The sequence below is a fragment of the Salvelinus namaycush genome, chromosome 20 (genome assembly GCF_016432855.1).
Source record: "Salvelinus namaycush isolate Seneca chromosome 20, SaNama_1.0, whole genome shotgun sequence".
NCBI lineage: Eukaryota > Metazoa > Chordata > Actinopteri > Salmoniformes > Salmonidae > Salvelinus > Salvelinus namaycush.
In genome coordinates this window covers 47,735,759-47,758,418 of record NC_052326.1, presented here as the reverse complement: position 1 = coordinate 47,758,418, position 22,660 = coordinate 47,735,759, and the positions used below count along the sequence as shown (strand labels likewise).

The 22,660-nt window shown below is 44.8% G+C and overlaps 1 protein-coding gene across 1 annotated transcript in view; it reads right to left on the bottom strand.

Moving 5' to 3' along the window:
- Window positions 1–22,660, bottom strand: part of LOC120065442 (protein CBFA2T2-like) — a 571,663-nt gene that overhangs the window by 457,487 nt on the left and 91,516 nt on the right. The window lies entirely within an intron of this gene.

Sequence of the window (22,660 nt, the reverse complement as noted above, 5' to 3'; positions counted from 1 at the left end):
TGGTGTTTTCCTTCTATCAGAAAGATTAGCTTCTTGTCTTTGATTATCTTTACTGACTTAAGTCTCTCCTATGAGATGTTTTATAAAAGTAATTTTTTAACAAGACAAAGACAGTAACACCATAAAATGTCACTGTACTAACAGTGCATCTTAATGTAATAATAGGTCAAGGAAACAGACAGATGAGTCTTCAATGATAATTCACTCATTCATGCATGTTTTAATGAAACAACTCAAATCATGGCTAAAGACAAAAGGGTGGAAAAATAAACTGGGAATAAAACATAAACAGGGAAGACAAAACATGAGGTCACCATTGAATCTTTGCATTCCACCACTAGCTGTCTCCACCTCTCATTTGTTATGGGTTGCCACTTGTGCCCCCCTGCACCCTCCAGCCTGCCTGCCTCTCATACAAAGGGGCAGATAGCCAAGCAGCAGCCCAGCCCTCTCATCCCCAGGATCAGTGCATTCCAGCCCCGCCACACTCCAACTAGTCCCCCCTTTATCACGCCTCTCGTGGTGGTGGTGGTTGTTGTTCAGGCCAAGAAAATGAACTAAACATGGAGGTATGGTGATCTGGATCTCATCGCTGATCAGAAGGAGGAGAGCTTTTAACAACAGTGTTTTGGTCACATTCCCCTGCTCAGACTTTACATGCATCAACCAATGGTCGTATGCCACGTCATCGACTGACAGATTGCTATAACATATGTTATGGTTATCTGATACGTAAAATACAGTACCTTTCCAGGTGTAGTTAGATCTGTAATGCGTCAGCAACGTCTGGGCAGAGGAACACTGCTCCCACCAGGCAGACCACAGGACACACCAAACCCTTCCTCCTCTCCACCCCTCCTACTTCATTTCCTCTGCTTTGCTGCTCTGTTCTCCCTCGACAACAGCACCTGATTGGCGGGGGGCGGCTGTGACATAACGCCTCATCGGGACCAACAGCTGCAGTGAGTGAGAGAGAGAAGGTAGAGAGAGCAGAGGCAAAGGGAGAGTGAGAGGTGAAACCGTAAATAGAGAGATTTGAGACAGGAGAACCGAGGAGAGGTACAAAGAAAGACACGTAAGAGGAGGTTAGGAGAAATATAGAGCAGAGAGAGAGGAGCTTTGGACAACCTACTCTATTGTGGTCCTCCCAGCTCTCCCGCTTCCTGTAGTTCTTGTGTTCACTGACACGTGTTAGAGCGGCCTTGGCTGCACCCTGTCTCTGAGGGGAGAATAGGGCCTACGCCTAGTACCAACACACATCTCAAGGCCTAGCACCAAAACACACTCAAATCTTACACACTTTCCCACACACAAACTCCCTGAAGTCAAACACTCAGCGAACCCCCCTTATAGCCTATAATCACCTCCTTCAGCTAAGTGATGCCAGACTAGTGTTTCATAAATAGTGCGTTGGGACTGCTGGGTTGGGGAGGATTCCCTTCAGATGACAATTTCAGGATACTTTCAGACTACTTGCTGACTAAACATTGGTTTTGTTGACTTGGTGGCCTAAAAGCATTAGGTGGGTCTCATAAACAACAAAAACGTTTTGATTGGGTTGGTTGAAGTCATAAGACCTCTTATCTGTTGTGCTTGTGGCTGATAGGGTGGCTGGCTCTACCGGTGGTATAATCAGCTGTCATCTTGGTTTACTAATCTGATGAACAAAGAGACATTCACAGGACCTGGCTTCCTGCCAGAGGTGTACAGTGCAACCTGGGTAGGAGGTTGAGGAGTGACCTAGGCTCCTCCCTCTGTTATCCAGATCTGAGTGATATGAATCTGTGTGTTGCAATGTGCTGACACACACACACAAACACGTGCCAGATCTCTCATTTACTCATAAACAAGCATGCTGACACACACAATTCATTTTAGAAAAGGCTTAATCATTAGTCCTGTTGTCTGTACATTTAGCTTATTCACACACCCATACATTTTGGTCACAGTATGGAAAGGGCACCCTAGTTCTTAGGGATACTTTATCACTGCAAATTCAATGCAAAACATGGATCCTAAAACACTACTGTTGGTCAACCTGACGGTTCTTCATGCTACCTCATTTATCCCACATCATGACCTCTATTGTCTGTGATCTGTGCCTTCTCCAAGGGGTGTTTACACACACACACACACACTTTCACGAACATATACAGTGTGGTGAAAAAACATCTTTCTGATGTTCTGTTTTTGCATATTTTTGATACTGAATGTTATTATTTATTTTATTTATTTAACCTTCATTTAACTAGGCAAGTCAGTTAAGAACAAAATATTATATACACTGCTCAAAAAAATAAAGGGAACACTTAAACAACACAATGTAACTACAAGTCAATCACACTTCTGTGAAATCAAACTGTCCACTTAGGAAGCAACACTGATTGACAATAAATTTCACATGCTGTTGTGCAAATGGAATAGACAAAAGGTGGAAATTATAGGCAATTAGCAAGACACCCCCAATAAAGGAGTGGTTCTGCAGGTGGTGACCACAGACCACTTCTCAGTTCCTATGCTTCCTGGCTGATGTTTTGGTCACTTTTGAATGCTGGCGGTGCTCTCACTCTAGTGGTAGCATGAGACGGAGTCTACAACCCACACAAGTGGCTCAGGTAGTGCAGCTCATCCAGGATGGCACATCAATGCGAGCTGTGGCAAGAAGGTTTGCTGTGTCTGTCAGTGTAGTGTCCAGAGCATGGAGGCGCTACCAGGAGACAGGCCAGTACATCAGGAGACGTAGAGGAGGCCGTAGGAGGGCAACAACCCAGCAGCAGGACCGCTACCTCCGCCTTTGTGCAAGGAGGAGCACTGCCAGAGCCCTGCAAAATGACCTCCAGCAGGCCACAAATGTGCAGAATTTTTAGTAGGCCGTGTATAATGACGGCCTACTAAAAGGCGAAAGGCCTCCTGCGGGGACGGGGGCTGAGATTAAAAATAAAAATATAGGACAAAACACACATCACGACAAGAGACACCACTACATAAAGAGAGACCTAAGACAACAACAGCATGGCAGCAACACATGGCAGCACAACATGGTAGCAGCACAAAACATGCTACAAACATTGTTGGACACAGACAACAGCAAGAAGGTAGAAACAACAATAAATCACACGATGCAGCCACAACTGTCAGTAAGAGTGTCCATGATTGAGTATTTGAATGAAGAGATGGAAATAAAACTGTCCAGTTTGTGTGTTTTTTGCAGCTTGTTCCAGTCGCTAGCTGCAGCGAACTGAAAAGAGGAGCGACCCAGGGATGTGTGTGCTTTTGGGACCTTTAACAGAATGCGACTGGCGGAACAGGTGTTGTATGTGGAGGATGAGGGCTGCAGTAGGTATCTCAGATAGGGGGGGGGGGGGGGGGGGTGAGGCCTAAAAGGGTTTTATAAATAAGCATCAACCAGGGGGTCTTGCGACGGGTATACAGAGATGACCAGTTTACTGAGGAGTATAGAGTGCAGTGATGTGTACTATAAGGAGCATTGGTGGCAAATCTGATGGCCGAATGGAAAAGAACATCTAGCCGCTCGAGAACACCCTTTCCTGACGATCTATAAATTACGTCTCCTCAATCTAGCATGGGTAGGATGGTCAACTGAATCACGGTTAGTTTGGCAGCTGGGGTGAACCTTCGCCCCAGTCTGAGGTCCCTTAGCGCTCTGGAGCAGGTTTTCATCAAGGATCTCTCTGTACTTTGCTCCATTCATCTTTGCCTCGATCCTGACTAGTTTCCCAATCCCTGCCGCTGAAAAACATCCCCACAGCATGATGCTGCCACCACCATGCTTCACCGAAGGGATGGTGCCAGGTTTCCTCCAGACGTGACACTTGGCATTCAGGCCAAAGAGTTCAATCTTTGTTTCATCAGACCAGAGAATCTTGTTTCTCATGGTCTGGGAGTCTTTAGGTGCCTTTGGCAAACTCCAAGTGGACTGTCATGTGCCTTTTACTGAGGAGTGACTTCCATCTGGTCACTCTACCATAAAGGCCTGATTGGTGCTACAGAGATGGTTGTCCTTCTGTAAGGTTCTCCCAACTCTACAGAGGAACTCTAGAGCTCTGTCAGAGTGACCACCGGGTACTTGGTCACCTCTCTGACCAAGACCATTCTCCCCCTATTGCTCAGTTTGGCCGTGCGGCCAACTCTAGGAAGAATCTTGGTGGTTCCAAACTTCCTCCATTTAGTGATGGAGGCCACTGTGTTCTTGGGGAACACTGCAGAAATGTGTTGGTACAGATCTCAGATCTGTGCCTCGACACAATTCTGTCTCGGAGCTCTACGGACAATTGCTTCGACCTCATGGCTTGGTATTTCCTCTGACATGCACTGTCAACTGTGGCACCTTATATAGACAGGTGTGTGCCTTTCCAAATCATGTCCAATCAATTGAATTTACCACAGGTGGACTCCAATCAAATTGTAGAAACATCTCAAGGATGATCAATGGGAACAGGATGCACCTGAGCTCAATTTGAGTCTCATAGCAAAAGTTCTGAATACTTATGTAAATAAGGTATTTCTGTTTTCACTTTGTCATTATGGGGTATTGTATGTAGATTGCGGAGGATTTTTAAAAATACATTTTAGAGTAAGGCTGTAACTTAACACAATGTGGAAAATTTCAAGGGGTCTGAATACTTTCCAAATTGTTTTATTTATTTTTTACTCCGGACTCCGACATTGCTCATCCTAATATTTATATATTTCATTATCCTATTCTTTTACTTTTAGATGTTTTTATTGTTGTGAATTGTTAGATATTACTGCACTGTTGGAGCTAGGAACACAAGCCTTTCGCTACACCTGCAATAACATCTGCTAAATATGTGTATGCAACCAATACATTTTGAATTTGACATGAACATTTCTAAAAAGCGACAAATGTGAAGTTTTGGAATGGCCTAGTCGAAGTGCAGACCTAATCCCAATTGAGATGTTGTGGCAGGACTTGAAATGAACAGTTCATGCTTGAAAACCCACAAATGTCGGTGAGTTACAGCAGTTCTGCATTGAAGAATGGGCCAAACTTCCTCCACAGTGAGAGACTGATCAACAACTACAGGAAGCGTTTGGTTGGAGTCGGCTAAAGGTGGTACAATCAGTTATTGAGTGTAAGGGTGCAATTACACAGGGGCATTGGGTGTTTTTTTATGAAATAAGTACGTAATTTCTCAGGTTCCCTTTATCCAATATTAGGTTTTGGTTCTGATTACTTCTGCATATTTTTGATACAGAATGTTGAGAAAATGAGAAAGGAGGCAAATACTTTTTCACAGCACTGTACATGCACACATACTCACACACTCACAGCATCAAGGACCCTACACACCCCAGCCACCAGCTGTACACTCCCTTGCCATCAGGCAGATGGTATCGGAGCATGAGATTTGACACCAACAGGCTAAGAGACCGTTTCTATCTACAAGCCACTTGAAATGAAAATGAACAGATCGCCTGCACTGACTCTTCGCAACTTAGCACACACACACACACACACACACACACACACACACACACACACACACACACACACACACACACACACACACACACACACACACACACACACACCACAACTGCTGCTACCAGACTCTTATTTACTATTGCTAATACTGTACAATTTAAACACTTGCCCCCCAATACCCACTTCCCTGATACATGTATACTGTAAATATTGGACGATAAATTATGCCTTCCTGTATTTTACTTATGCTAAAATGTTTATTATATTCTACTAAGCCATTTAACTGATGTTCGTATTCTTATGTTTTATTGTTGATTATTGTTGTTACATTGTCGAGAAGGAACCTGCACGTAAGCATTTCGTTGGACGGTGTATACCATGTGTATCCTGTACGTACGACTAATAAAACTTGAAAACAAACAAAATCAAATCAAATTTGCCACATGCACCGAATACAACAGGCTGAATACAACCTTACCGTGAAATGCTTACTTACAAGCCCTTACCCAACAATGCAGTTCAAGAAATAGAGTTAGTAAGATATTTACTAAGTTTAAAAAAATCAAATCAATCAAAAGGTAACACAAGAAATGTACATAACAATAACGAGGCCCTATACAGGGGTTGTGGGGGTCAATGTAAATAGTCCGGGTGGCCGTTTGACTTGGCGCTCCGGTACCTCTTGACGCGCGGTAGCAGAGAGAACAGTCTATCACTTGGGTGACTGGAGTCTTTGACAATTTTTTGGGCCTTCCTCTGACACCGCCTAGTATATAGGTCCTGGATGTCAGGAAGTTTGTCCCCAGTAATGTACTGGACAAATACGCACTACCCTCTGTAGCGCCTTACTGTCAGATGCCAAGCAGTTGCCATACCAGGCGGTGATGCAACTGGTCAGGATGCACTCGATGGTGCAGCTGTATAACTTTTTGAGGATCTGAGGAACCATGCCAAATCTTTTCAGTCTCCTGAGGGGGAAAGGTGTTGTAGTGCCCTCTTCACGACTGTCTTGGTGTGTTTGGACCATGACAGATCGTTGGTGATGTGGAAACCAAGGAACTTGAAACTCTCAACCCGCTCCACTTCAATCCCATCGATGTTAATGGGGGTCTGTTCGGCCCTCTTTTTCCTATAGTGCACGATCAGCTCCTTTGTCTTGCTCACGTTGAGGGAGAGGTTGTTGTCCTGGCACTACACTGCCAGGTCTGTGACCTATTCCCTATAGGCTGTCTCATCGTTGTCAGTGATCAGGCCTACCACTGTTCTGTCATCAGAAAACGTAATGATGGTGTTGGAGTCGTGCTTGGCCACACAGTCGTGGGTGAACTGGGAGTACAGGAGTGGACTAAGCACGGCCCTCGTCTTACCAGACGTTGCTGCTCTGTCCTGCCGAAACACAGAGAAGCCAGCCAGCTCTATATTATCTGTGTCATCGTTCAGCCAAGTCTCTGTGAAACATAAGATATTACAGTTTTTAATGTCCCTTTGGTAGGATAGTCTTGATCGTAGATCGTCCAGTTTGTTTTCCAAGGATTGCACGTTGGCCAATAATACAGAAGGTGTTGGGGGTTTACCTACTCGTAGGCAAATTCTTACAAGGCACCCCACCCTCCTGCCCCCTTTCTCTGTCTTTTCTTCACACTGATTTTATTTAACCAGGCAAGTCAGTTAAGAACAAATTCTTATTTACAATGACGGTCTAGGAACAGTGGGTTAACTGCCTTGTTCAGGGGCAGAACGACAGATTTTTACCTTGTCAGCTCGGGGATTCAATCTAGCAACCTTTCGGTTACTGGCCCAACGCTCTAACCACTAGGCTACCTGCCGCTGATGATGGGAATTTGGGCACATACTGTTGCTCTGACGTAGAGTAGTTTGGCTATTGTTCGGTCACCCCAGAGTTCTGGGTTTGATCATATCACCCTGACCTAATAAGTAGATGACAACAGCTCAAGGGGGAGAGAGGAGGGAGAAAACATCACCCAACATGTCACGACCTGGGGGAATACGACCTGGGGGACCAGCCTAGTCAGTCTAAATCGAAATCCTCTCCCTTCAGGGAAGGCCCTGCTAAGTATTGTGTGTTGACCCACATCTTGTCTCCATTCTGCTGGCTTATTATTGTTTGCCAGTGGGTAAAAAACCCAGACGGCTGCTCTCCGACATTGGAGCTGTTATCAGGGCCAGAGAGGAGAGGAGGGCCTGGGTGTGGGGGTGGGGCCAGTGGTAAGGCCCACTTAAGTGGAGTAGTGTTTGTTTTTCAAGCACTCAACATGCTTGTTTTCCATAAGGGTTCCCCATGCCCCTATCCTCCTCTCCATCAACACAGTCAGAGAAAATCTGTACACCACACACACCTGCGCCCATGTGCACATACGCACAGACACAAAGGCCCACACCACATTAGCAGGAACACCAGTCCAAGCAAACCTTTAGCAGACCTGACCACCAGTTGTTCATACATACAGTGGAAGATACAGTGTGATATACTAAGAGAAAACATGTCATTGCTAACTTATTTCCCTCTCTTTGTAACAGTAACTCATCAAATCAAATCACATTTTATTGGTCACATACACGTGTTTAGCAGATGTTATTGCGGGTGTGGGGAAATGCTTGTGCTTCTAGTTGCATCAGTGCAGCAATATCTAACAAGTCAAATCTAACAATTTCACAACAAATACCTAATACACACAAATCTAAGTAAAGGAATGGAATTAAGAATATATAAATATATGGATGAGCAATGTCAGAGCATATGATAGCAGGTCAAATGATATCCTTTGACGCATATACATAGACTGTCATCTAACCAGGTGTGTATCAGTGGGTTGATGTCACGTTAAAGAACATCTTATTTGTTTTCTTCTCAGTTTCACAGCTACTTCCTGTGATTGACAGTCTTGACTCACCACATCCTCCCTACTCCCCCATGCTGTCTAACATGATGGAAAACCCAGCAATAGAGAAAAACAAACCACACTGTGGTTGTTCTTTTGTATGTGTGGCTTAGTCGGATTCTGTGCATTTAGGTAGTTTTTGTATGAACTTTGTGTAATGTCATGAGTTTTGTACTAGTATTGTGTATGTCTGTCTGTGCTTAGGTGTGTGAGCATACATAGGGCATCACTGTGTGTTTAGGTGAGTGAGGGTGTGGGTACCACTAAGGGGTTAACATGGCGAGGAGGACTGCTCAGTGAGCTACAGCTGGAGAGTGTTTGGCTAATGGAGGGGGATGGAGGGGACTGCCATGTGGGGGTTGTTTTGGGATGGGGAGATCAGGGGGTATGTGGGAGGTTGTTATGGGGGAAGACCGGGGAGGGGGAGGATTTGACAAGAGTCTGGGAGGGAGTCTGGGACGGAGTGGAGGGGGCACCCCTTTAATGTCTGACCACAAGCGGGGGGGGGGGGTGTGTGTGTGTGTGTGTGTGTGTGTGTGTGTGTGTGTGTGTGTGTGTGTGTGTGTGTGTGTGTGTGTGTGTGTGTGTGTAAGGGTGGGGGGATTTATTCAGACAGCTGCCCTTGGATTAGGTCGAGTTCCCGGCATCAACAGGGAACAATCTAGGCTTTGTGAGGTGAGGGGGTTGGGGGGAGTGATGGCGGGGGATTTAGGGGGTGAGAGAGAAGAGGGGGACATGGTGAGAGGGCCAAGAGGAGGGAGAGTTGGTAAACAGCTGCTAAAAAACTCACACAACCCATAAAACTCAGCCTGTCCTTTTAAAGTCTCACCTTTGCATATTTAAGGTGGCCTATTTCTGGAGTTTACTGCTGTTTGACTAATGTCTCCCTGATCCAGTGGGTTGGACTTTAGGGCCAACAGGTAGCTGCTAGAGTCATTCAGGACCATGAAACTGTTGTTAGGTGACATTTTCTGTTCTACTCAATACATTTCTATCTGAACGTTCTGTTATATGAGAAGAGAAGTCCACATTTTTACATCATGTTTAGCACTGAGCACTGAGCACTGAGCACTGAGCACTGAGCACTCAGAACTTGCTGGGGCAGAGCTAACTGTAATGTATTTTCATTCATATTCAAACTAACTCACTAAACCCTGTCTTTCTTGCTCATTGTCATTACTTATAAAAACAAAGACAAAGTGAAGGTCTGACCTAATCTCTATATACAGTAGATAATGTGGTTGTTTGTATGTTTCTACTCATAAAGGAACACTCTGGGTTGGGTTTTGTACGATTGTACAAGTAAGATGAGAGACATGATAAAGAAGAAAAATAAAAGGGTTTTGAGAAAAAAGAGTCATGCTCCTACACTTTAGTTGAATAATCTGAAGTAAAATCCCAGCACAATGATAAAGAGCATGGTCTTCTCTAGACAGGTTGGAGAGAAAGATAAAGAGCATGGTCTTCTCTAGACAGGTTGGAGAGAAAGATAAAGAGCATGGTCTTCTCTAGACAGGTTGGAGAGAAAGATAAAGAGCATGGTCTTCTCTAGACAGGTTGGAGAGAAAGATAAAGAGCATGGTCTTCTCTAGACAGGTTGGAGAGAAAGATAAAGAGCATGGTCTTCTCTAGACAGGTTGGAGAGAAAGATAAAGAGCATGGTCTTCTCTAGACAGGTTGGAGAGAAAGATAAAGAGCATGGTCTTCTCTAGACAGGTTGGAGAGAAAGATAAAGAGCATGGTCTTCTCTAGACAGGTTGGAGAGAAAGATAAAGAGCATGGTCTTCTCTAGACAGGTTGGAGAGAAAGATAAAGAGCATGGTCTTCTCTAGACAGGTTGGAGAGAAAGATAAAGAGCATGGTCTTCTCTAGACAGGTTGGAGAGAAAGATAAAGAGCGTGGTCTTCTCTAGACAGGTTGGAGAGAAAGATAAAGAGCATGGTCTTCTCTAGACAGGTTGGAGAGAAAGATAAAGAGCATGGTCTTCTCTAGACAGGTTGGAGAGAAAGATAAAGAGCATGGTCTTCTCTAGACAGGTTGGAGAGAAAGATAAAGAGCATGGGCTTCTCTAGACAGGTTGGAGAGAAAGATAAAGAGCATGGTCTTCTCTAGACAGGTTGGAGAGAAAGATAAAGAGCATGGGCTTCTCTAGACAGGTTGGAGAGAAAGATAAAGAGCATGGTCTTCTCTAGACAGGTTGGAGAGAAAGATAAAGAGCATGGGCTTCTCTAGACAGGTTGGAGAGAAAGATAAAGAGCATGGTCTTCTCTAGACAGGTTGGAGAGAAAGATAAAGAGCATGGGCTTCTCTAGACAGGTTGGAGAGAAAGATAAAGAGCATGGGCTTTGTGTTCTACAATTGTTTCCTTGTTTACAGTAACACTCCAGTAGAAACAACAAAAACGTACATACAAGTTAAAACCTGCATTTTTACTGTTAACAACCCCCCCCCCCCCCCTCTCCATAGGGGCTTCCCCCAGTTAGCATCACAGATACAGTGTACGTCTCAGTTCCCTTCCGCCATTTTGACGGTAGGCTAAATTAGAAGTGAGATAGGTGGGCGAAAGAAAGTCCAAGCACAACAGAGACAAAATGGTTTCACATGAGATGGAACACATAGGAGATGGATTGATAATGAGTGGGAGAGGATAGGAGAATGAGAATGTCATTGAGAGGCCCCTCTAGTCTATTTCTCCCTCACACACACAAGCACACAGACAGACAGCCGAGTGATAGAGTGAGAGACAATACTTGGGTCTATTGTAATGTATGGGACAGGGAGGTAAACCTGTAAATACAGTGTCGAGAGCCACCGTTCACACTTTGACATCAAATGGTCTCTCAGGAGACGGGTCACAGAGGAAGGAGCTCTGGGTGTCATTACAGTCATAACCAAGGTCATACGACTAATAACCCATGGGCATGTTGCTCTATCTTCCCCTTCAGACAGTGGCTTCCTAACACTTTTCTGTTGTGAACTACTTTAGGATTATCGAAATAAACAAAACATTATTTCTTGCCACATCTTAGTCTCCAGCTGCGACTGGGAAACACAAGTGTCAGCAGTATCTTTCTACAGTATTTTCCGGGAAACAAATTAAATGGTGTTTTAGGGAGATTTAGACAAAGGAAGCGAAAGTTTCATTTATAGCCCAACAGGAAATGATGTATTGGCATGGGGTGAGAGAAAGACAGATTGAGAAATAATTTGCCATTTCAACCAACATGTTCTTGGACCAGTGAATAGGTTACAGACATATGTATTATGTAGTACCACCGTACAAACATGATTTTGTGAATCATATCAATTACATACAATTGTTTTGATTGTATTGATTCAATTGCTTACAACCTTATTTACATTCTGGATGATGTGCATATTTCAATAAACTCAACCATCTCTAAACGAGTGTACTACAACCAAACAATAGATAGGCCCTACTGTCCAGTAGAGACTTGGAGCTCTATTCACTCTGTACTACTGAAGAGTTACAGATTGCGTTATAGAAATATCAAGGTTGTTTCTGATTGAGCAGATATATGCAGCTTTTACAGTGAATGCAGTTTCCGCTAACGCGGGAACATTGCCTTTAAAACGGTGAACTTCCACGATACGGATTGAATAGAGCCCACAGTTGCACTGTTGACCTGAAACAACCCCTTTAAAAAAAAAAAAAAAAAACCTGACATTCTCCAGTAATGACACAGATATTAAACCATTGTGAAGCGCCAGACCAATTATCCCCATGCCTCAGGGTCGGGGAAATCCTGGAGGACTGAGCTGGCCAGCCCTCAAGGGCGAGGGGCCCCCAGCCCGCTGGCTGGCCCAGCTCCTCAGCCCACTCTGGGGTAATTGGGGGGAGAGCGTCTGGTCTTTACAGTACCCAGCACCAGGGATTAGCCAAATGGCCTCAAAGGGGATCTACCCAACCACCCGCCCGCCTGCCCGCTCACACTGCACACCAACTGGTGTGTCCCCCTCCACAATGGGATGGTCTGGGGTGGCCAAGGCCAAACAATGGCCAAACAACTCTGAGTTATGGTGTGTTGTGGAAGGGGGGTGTGTGTGTGTTTTTGCTTGCAGACTAGGGGATGAAGCCTGAGCTGAGACAACACACTGGTAGCCTCAGGGCAGGGAAGGGTAGCATAAAGGTGAATGAGAGAGATGAATGAGAAAGAGAAAGAAAAAAAAGCTTTAAGATCCTATAGCTTAGGGATTCTAAATTAATATGATTATAGGGGAACCCAACTACATGTGGGGACTGCTCTGTCAAATAAGCTGTTGAATCTCTATTTCACTGGGGGAAGAAGAGACACACTAGCATTACTGTTTACTATCTCTCTACTTCTATAAGTGACTGTTAGTAGCATATACTGCAGCATGAAGATCCCGTTTTTACTTTGTTGTGGGAATTGTGGGAAGTCAGTGAGTCCCACATAGACACGGAGACAGAGACAAAGACACAGAGAGAGAGAAAGAGATAAAGAAAGAGACAGAGCAAGGCACAGAAATAGAGAGCAATAGAGACAGACAGAGAGAAGCAAAGAAAGAGGGGGGAGAGAAACCAAGAAACCTGCCTGGATACCGCCATCGACCAATGAGAAAGCAGACAGGTCTATAAACAAAGTTTGACTGGCCCCAGCAGCTGCCTACAGGTCAGAGGTCATCCATTCAGTTGTCAATGAGCCCTTTAACCCACAGAGTTCTGGCTGTGAGAAGGAGAGGGGGGAGGAGGGCATGGATCCATTACACACACAACAGGGCAGACTGGGGCTTTTGTTAAGGCAATGACCTACAAAAATGTACATACCCATCATTTTTCTGGTCAGCATACACTATACACACAAAAGTATGTGGACACCCCTTCAAATTAGTGGATTCGGCTATTTCAGCCCGTTGCTGACAGGTGTATAAAATTGTTCACACAGCCATAGAATCTCCATAGGCAAACATAGAATGGCCTTACTGAACAGCTCAGTGACTTTCAATGTGTCACTGTCATAGGATGCTACCTTTCCAACAAGTAAGTTCGTAAAATTTCGACCCAGCTAGAGCTTCCCCAGTCAACTGTAAGTGCTGTTATTGCGAAGTGGTATGCCACACAAGCTCACAGAATAGGATCGCAGAGTGCTGAAGCGGTTGCAACACTCCCTACCGAATTCCAAACTGCCTCCGGAAGCAACGTCAGTACAAGAACTGTTCATCAGGGGCTTCATGAAATGGATTTCCATGGCTGAGCAGCCGTACACAAGCCTAAGATCACCATGTGCAATGCAAGCGTTGGCTGGAGTGGTGTAAAGCTCGCCGCCATTGGACTCTGGAGCAGTGGAAACACGTTCTCTAGAGTGATGAATCACACTTCACCATCTGGCAGTCTGACGCTACCTGCCCCAATGCATAGTGCCAACTGTGTAGTTTGGTGGAGCAGGAATAATGGTCTGGGGCTGGTTTTTTTACGGCTTGGGCTAGGCCCCTTAGTTCCAGTGAAGGGTAATCTTAATGCTACAGCATACAATGGCATTGTAGACGATTATGTGCTTCCAACTGTGGCAACAGTTTGGTGAAGGCCCTTTCCTGTTTCACCATGACAATGCCACCGTGCACAAAGCAAGGTCCATACAGAAATGGTTTGTTGAGATCGGTATGGAAGAACTTGACTGGCCTGCACAGTGTCCTGACCTCAACCCCATTGAACACCTTTGGGATGAATTGGAACGCCGAATGCGAGCCAGGCCTTAATCGCCCAACATCAGTCCCCGACCTCACTAATGCTCTTGTGGTTGAATGTAAGCAAATCCCTCCAGCAATGTTCCAACTTCTAGTGGAAAGCCTTCCCAGAAGAGTGGAGGCTGTTATAGCAGCAAAGGGGGGACCACCTCCATATTAATGCCCATGATTTTGGAATGAGATGTTCAACGATCAGGTGTCCACATACTTTTGGTCATGTAGTGTAAGAAACAGTGTCACATTCTTGTCTGTTTGCCCCCAAACCCATGTAGTTAGTGGGCAGTCACAGGTAACTTAAGATGCCGTTTCCTACGATAGAATGCCCTAACAAAGTTAGATAAAGGAGGGTGAAGAAGAAAAAGAGAGAGAGAGAGAGAGAGAGAAAGAAGGAGTGGGAGCGGGAGAAAGATGTGTAACGCCTCCAATCTATGTCCCAACCATGGACCGAATCAAACGACAAACTGACTAGAATGATCAAATGAGCACATACATACTGCACTACACAATTACCATTTGAGTTTACTTTTCAAGCTGTGAGTGTTCAGTTGTCATCTGAATAAATAGTAGACAGTTTTAACAACTCTCTCACACACACACACACACACACACACACACACACACACACACACACACACACACACACACACACACACACACACACACACACACACACACACACACACACACACACACACACACACACACACACACACACACACACACAGCACCCCTTTGACTCTGTCAGGTGTGTTGCAGACAGAGAGCCCCCACTGACGTCACTCTTGTCTGTCTCTCTGTAGCAACCAAGAGTACAACATCACAACTATTCTCAACAGTTACTGTACCTTGTACTTCAGGAAAAATGCAGGCAAACGTAAGCTACCATGGTGAACGTCGGTTGCTGCACGTCAATCTACAAACTCGGCACCTGCCAACAGAGATACTGCAACAGTATTTATTGTATTTATGAGCCAATTTTACAATCCAGCAGGCCAAATTGACAGGGCATTTTAGACAGGGAACATGTTGTTGTACTGACATAACCACTATTATATGAGCAACATGTTCACAGCAAATATTACGTAATACATTATTGTGTCACTGTACCACTCTAAACCATCTGTCTACCTCCCAAGGGCCAAAGCAGATCTTGTGTCAGGGAAGCTGAATTTTCCTGGATCGTTACCATAGTTAGCTTAGCGTACTGCTAGCTTATCTGGGTCTCATTTACAGTGTGCTTTGCCTGTGAATTCCTAAGACACAGGAGTGGCTGCTTCAGACAGTCTTGATTGGGTCACACCGAGAACAATGAGGAGTGCGTGTTACGTGATGTCGTGTTATGTGTGTCCTATGTGAGACGTGACCTAAGATGAAGTAGAATGATCTATGTAGGATGTGCGTATGTACAGTACCAGTCAAAAGTTTGGACACACCAAGTCATTCCAGGGTTTTTCTTTATTTTATATTTGAGATTCTTCAAAGTAGCCACCCTTTGCCTTGATAACAGCTTTGCACACTCTTGGCACTTTAGACTGCTACTGTATGTCTCCTTTCCTACAATCTATAGATCAAGGGAGAAATGTGAACCATTGGGTGGGTGTGTGCGTGTGTATGTATGCGTTTGCGTGCATACATATGATAGGTCTGAATTGGGGTGGAATCCACACGTACAGTCCTAAAGACTCCCTGCCATATCTATGTCCCCCTGTTTTACCCTCGTTTCCATGGAGACAGAAGTGTGGCCCCCTCACCAATCCCACTCTGTGATGTCACTAAAGTTTACATGTTGAGCCTGACACCCACAGCCCGTTTCCACACATCACCTCACCTCCCATTATATCCTCCTTATATCCTCCTTCACACTTACTTTATGATTCAACTGGGTCTTACTGTGAGCACACACACAACCAACACCAGACACAAACACAGACAGAGACAACTGTGTCCACTAACAGAGACAACTGTTCTGTTCGCACCCACACATATCCTGTCTTTCTCTCCCATACATACATAAATGCCCCCTTCACCCACACACACATGCAACACACAATCAATATGCTGTAAATAATAAGGTAGAGATCAACTATTAGAAAGTCTCTGTTTATCCACATTTTATTTGAGTTTTGGTCTGTATATTCTAGTATGTGATGTATTTTGTACCTGAAATCAGATATTCGGATTAGCTACAAATTTGACTGTTATAAAAGTCAACATAATTAAAGAAAACAGTAGTACTTTGATGGTTAGCCATTTACTTTGTAACCCCAGAGGATCAGACCAAAATAACAGGATCAGGCAAATTTTGGGAAAATTCCACTCTAACACGTCTATGGTCAATAGGACCCCACCAAAGGAATAAATGACACTGATTCCACTCCTCTGTTTCTCTGCTCAACTCCCCCTCCTACCTCTTTTTTCTCTCCCCCCTCAGTCAAAGCGGCCTAATCCACCCCGGGCACTTGTTGCTGCATGAAAAGTTGTGTCGACCTCACAGGCCTCTGTAATAGTAATAGGATTGTCGGAGGGGGGGGGGGTCACTGAGCTGAAAGAGGCCTTTTTCTGATGTTTAGTGCTGGATGGATGGGGCCGGTGGGCACAGGACGAGGTGGGGATGGGACAGATGGTGCTATGGCTACTGTGAGAGGGGGAGCCAAGGATAGAGAGAGGGAGACGGGAGTAGAGCCGGGGAATGAGGCATGCCTTTTTTTTTATTGTTCCTCTCATCTCCCCCGGCTTTCACAAACACCAGATGCCCCTTTCCTGAAAGGCCCAGCAAAGCGATGCCAATTGTCCCACTCACGTGCTGCAAGGGGTCCGGTGCCCCTCGGCTTACGTCCCTCACCCCTCCTGGGTCAGCAGGGTGAGATAAAAGGGGGAACAGGGATGGGTGAGGGAGGGGGTACACCAACCTTCTTTTCACCTTTTAGAGGCCTGCATTCAGGTCTTTCAACCCTCTCTCTTCTGCTGGGTTTTAGAGGCACAGAAGAGGAGGGTGAAAAGGCCAGGCGACACTGAGGGTGTGTTCTCATTGACGAGAATTTCGAGAGATTCTAGAGAAGTATTGATTCTCGAGAGACATTACTACAATGTAAACTAGCGTATTTCTTACATCTCCAACGCTACCTCCGGAGGTCTCGCACGACACTCGTCCGACAGTTGCTCCCCTCTAAGCAGGGCAGGTTAAACAGAATTGTCTCATTGAGCCCAACATTCATACAATACAAATACTAATAGCAGAGCAATGTTTTTGAAACAGTATGGACATTTTCATTATATTTTATTGAGTTTTCACCTGAAATTACAGTAACAGCCTGTTACATTCTGAAATTGTTGGCACAGCTTTAAAAAAGGGTAGCTCAACTGTGTTTTCCCCCAGCGCGTTGTGTGAAGATGAGAGCACAGAGTTAGAATTAGTGGGATACAGTGGTGAAAAAGAAAGGAAACGAGAAGTAACGAGGTGGTGAAATCCAAGCCTAACGTAGACATGTTTTTAGTCGGAGTGAGGGTTTTGGAATCAAGGGAGTTATCTCTGGGGTGGCGAATGAAGTAAACTGCTCAGGGTAACTGAAGAAATAGATGGAGTGGTTGGTGAACATTGATTGAACTGGTTGTATGGTGGATGGAGTAAATAAATTACATTCATCCATACTGTTGTTCTTTGATGAAGAGTCTCTCCCTTCTCTTGTTGAGTTAGGATTCATGAGATACCCTGTAAGAGCTTTTGTGCACAAGCCCCTTCAGTGTTAAACATTTGGTAATATGTCAAGTGTATGCAGACAGGAAAAGTATTGTATGCCAGCAGAGGTGAAATGCTGCATTTGTGGCAGCGAACATGCGGCCAAATTCCTGGAGTGCCCTGTTAGGGTGAAGAAGACAGAGGTAGCAAGAGTAAGGGCTGTCCAGAGTGCCTCCTATCTAGAGGCAGTGAGAAGAGTGGAAGGAGCGAGTGGAGCCACCACCAGTGAAGGTTTCAAACCAACCGAGGGATCATGATATTACAGTGGCTTGCAAAAGTATTCACCCCTTTGGCATTTTTCCTATTTTTTTGCCTTACAACCTGGAATTAAAATAGATTTTTTTTGGGGGGGGGGGGGGGGGGGGGGTTGTATCATTTGATTTACACAACATGCCTACCACTTTGAAGATGCAAAATATTTTTTATTGTAAAACAAACAAGAAATAAGACAAAAAAACAGAGCACTTGAGCATGCATAACTATTCACCCCCCTCCCAAAGTCAATACTTTGTAGAGCCACCTTTTGCAGCAATTACAGCTGCAAGTCTCTTGAGGAATGTCTCTATAAGCTTGACACATCAAGCCACTGGGATTTTTGCCCATTCTTCAAGGCAAAACTGCTCCAGCTCCTTCAAGTTGGATGGGTTCTGCTGGTGTACAGCAATCTTTAAGTCATACCACAGATACTCAATTGGATTGAGGTCTGGGCTTTGACTAGGCCATTTCAAGACATTTAAATGTTTCCCCTTAAACCACTCAAGTGTTGCTTTAGCAGTATGCTTAGGGTCACTGTTCTGCTGGAAGGTGAACCTCCGTCCCAGTCTCAAATCTCTAGAAGACAAACAGGTTTCCCTCAAGAATTTCCCTGTATTTAGCACCATCCATCATTCCTTCAATTCTGACCAGTTTCCCAGTCCCTGCCGATGAAAAACATCCCCACAGCATGATGCTGCCACCACCATGCTTCACTGTGGGGATGGTGTTCTCGGGGTGATGAGAGGTGTTGGGTTTGCGCCAGACATAGCATTTTCCTTGATGGCCAAAAAGCTCAATTTTAGTCCCATCTGACCATAGTACATTCTTTCATATGTTTGGGGAGTCTCCCACATGCATTTTGGCGAACACCAAACTTGTTTGCTTATTTTTTTCTTTAAGCAATGGCTTTTTTCTGGCCACTCTTCCGTAAAGCCCAGCTCTGTGGAGTGTATGGTTTAAAGTGGTCCTATGGACAGATACTCCAGTCTCTGCTGTGGAGCTTTGCAGCTCCTTCAGGGTTATCTTTGGTCTCTTTGTTGCCTCTCTGATTAATGCCCTCCTTGCCAGGTCCGTGAGTTTTGGTGGGCAGCCCTCTCTTGGCAGGTTTGTTGCGGTGTCATATTCTTTCAATTTTTTAATAATGGATTTAAATAGTGCTCTGTGGGATTTCAAAGTTTGGGATATTTTTTAATAACCCAACCCTGATCTGTACTTTTGCACAACTTTGTCCCTGACCTGTTTGGATCCCTGTGAGTAGTAGACCAGTACAGTGACTCCAACAGTTTGTGCTTTAGTAAGGTTGGCTTCTTGTTCTTTATTGCTATTGTCATTAATTGTATAGCAAATATGGAAAGGAAATCCCAGAAGATTGAATTGGTTGTAGGTGGTGGCCCGGTGTAGGATATGTTAGTGCCACAGAAAACCATAAGAACCATCATCCAGGCAAGAAGCATGCTCCAAGAAGCTGATAAACTCACCACAGAAATGATCAATGTTTTCAGTCGCAATTTTGCATTTACAGTACCAGTCAAAAGTTTGGACACACCTACTCATTCCAGGGTTTTTCTTAATTATTTATTATTTTCTACATTGTAGAAAAGTAGTGAAGACATCAAAACTATGAAATAACACATTTGGAATCATGTAGTAACCAATAATAGTGTTAAACAAATCAAAATATATTTTATATCTGAGATTCTTCAAAGTAGCCACCCTTTGCCTTGATAACAGCTTTGCACACTCTTGGCATTCACTCAACCAGCTTCACCTGGAATGCTTTTCCAACAGTCTTGAAGTAGTTCCCACATATACTGAGCGCTTGTTGGCTGCTTTTCCTTCACTCTGCGGTCCAACTCATCCCAATTGGGCTGAGGTCAGGTGATTGTGGGGGCCAGGTCATCTGATGCAGCACTCCATCACTCTCCTTCTTGGTCAAATAGCCCTTACACAGCCTGGAGGTGTGTTGTGTCATTGTCCTGTTGAAAAACAAATGATAGTCCCACTATCATGTATGAAGGTAAGACCCAGATGCAGACCACGTCAAATAAACAATAGTTTAATAATTCAACAGGGGGGTGGAACCCGGAGGACAGGCTGGCCGACGACCCAGCCAGGGTGCAAAACGCCTTCCAGAACCGGAACGAGAACTGAGGGCCACGATAAGAGATCATGTCCACGGGCAGGACATGGATCCGGAAGACGTGCTGCACCATGAGCTGGTCCGTCTCCTTGGCAGAGGGTAACTTGGGGAGAGGAATGAAGTGGGCCTTGGAAAAGCGATCCACCACAGTCAGGATGGCGGTATTGCCATCAGACGGGGGGATACCCGTGACAAAGTCCAGGGAGATGTGAGACCAGGGACGATGAGGGACGGGCAGAGGTTGCAGGAGGCCAGCCGGGGGTTGTCGAGTGGTCTTGTTCTGTGTACAGAACGTGCAGGCGGGGACAAAGGCGGCGACCAAAAGCGTTGTTGCACAAAGGCCAGGTCCGCCGGGAGCCCAGGTGGCAGGCAAGCTTGGAGGAATGGGCCCACTCCAGGACTGCGGAGCGGACAGCTTCAGGCACGAACATCCGATCCGAACTGACGGGAAGGGTCTGGATTAACCAGGATCGGAGGCGTGGTGAATTGGTGTTTAAGGTCCCAGAACGCCTGGTCAGCGGCCGTGGACCATGTGAATGGAACCTTGTTAGAAGTGAGGGCATACAGGGGAGAGGCCAGGCTGCTGTAACCCCGGATAAAGCGTTGGTAAACCCCAGGAAGTGTTTGCGGCTGCACCTTGGACGAGGGGAGGGGAGCAAAGGTACAGGTCGGCAGGCAGGCTCATGGGCAGGCAGAGTGGTCAGGGAGGCGGGCTCGGAGTCAGTACAGGCACGGGTCAAAAGCAGGAGGGGGAGAAAAGGAGACTGGGAAAAGCAGGAGCTGAGACACAAAACGCTGGTTGACTTGAACAAACAAGACGAACTGGCAACAGACAAACAGAGAACACAGGTATAAATACACAGAGGATAAAGGGGAAGATGGGCAACACCTGGAGGGGTGTGGAGACAATTACAAAGACAGGTGAAACAGATCAGGGTGTGACACCCACTAAGCGCAAACCAGATGGGATGGCGTATCGCTGCAGAATGCTGTGGTAGCCATGCTGGTTAACTGTGCCTTGAATTCTAAATAAATCACTGACAGTGTCACCAGCAAAGTACCTCCACACCATCATACCTCCTCCTTTATGCTTCACGGTGGGGACCACACATGTGGAGATCATCCATTCACCTACTCTGCCTCTCAAAAAGACATGGCGGTTGGAACCAAAAATGTCAAATTTGGACTCATCAGACCAAAGGACAGATTTCCACCAGTCTAATGTAAATTGCTCAAGTTTCTTGGCCCAAGCAAGTCTCTTCTTATTATTGGTGTCCGTTATTAGTGGTTTTGTTGCAGAAATTCGACCATGAAGGCCTGATTCACGCAGTGTCCTCTGAACAGTTGATGTCGAGATGTGTCTGTTACTTGAACTCTGTGAAGCATTTATTTGGCCTGAAATTTCTGAGGCTGGTAACTCTAATGAATGTATCCTCTGCAGCAGATCTGGATCTTCCTGTTCTGTGGCGGTCCTCATGAGAGCCAGTTTCATCATAGCGCTTGATGGTTGTTGCGACTGCAATTGAAGAATAGTTCAAAGTTCTTGAAATGTTCCACATTGACTGACCTTCATGTCTTAAAGTAATGATGGACTGTCATTTATTGATGCTTATTTGAGCTGTTCTTGCCATAATATGGACTTGGTCTTTTACCAAATAAGGCTATCTTCTGTATACCACCCCTACTACTGATTGGCTCAAACGCATTAAGAAGGAAAGAAATTCCACAAATTAACTTTTAACAAGGCACAGCTGTTAATTGAAATGCATTCCAGGTGACTACCTCAAGTAACTGATTGAGAGAATGCCAAGAGTGTGCAAAGCTGTCACCAAGGCAATGGGTGGCTACTTTGAAGAATCTAAAATATGAAAAATATTTTGATTTGTTTAATACTTTTTTGGTTGCTACATGGTTCCATATGTGTTATTTAATAGCTTTGATGTCTTCACTATTATTCTACAATGTAGAAATTAGTAAAAAATAAAGAAAAACCCTTGAATGAGAAGGTGTGTCCAAACTTTTGACTAGTACTATACCTCATATGACTTCCATGATATTGATAAAATGAAGCCTGGTTTGTTCTAAGGTAACTTTGCTGAAACTGTACTTTTAAATTCGTATGAGAAGGGTAAACATTCATGTTTGATATGCTTACGTTACTAGCTAGCTGTGTTAATGTCTTGCAAGCTAGCTACATTTAATGTGTGTTTGGATGAGAAAATAAACCCTTAATTGTCTACACATGCATGTGAATTGTTGCAATATTCAAGAGTGTAGTATGGTTTGGTTGCATTATTCAAGAATGTAGCTAATATGTTTACGGGAAAAGTTGATCGCAATAATTAGCAAGCTTACTGGCTAGTCAGTGGCTAAGTACTGGGATACTGATATTTGCAGTGCATTCAGAAACTATTTAGACCCCTTGACTTGTT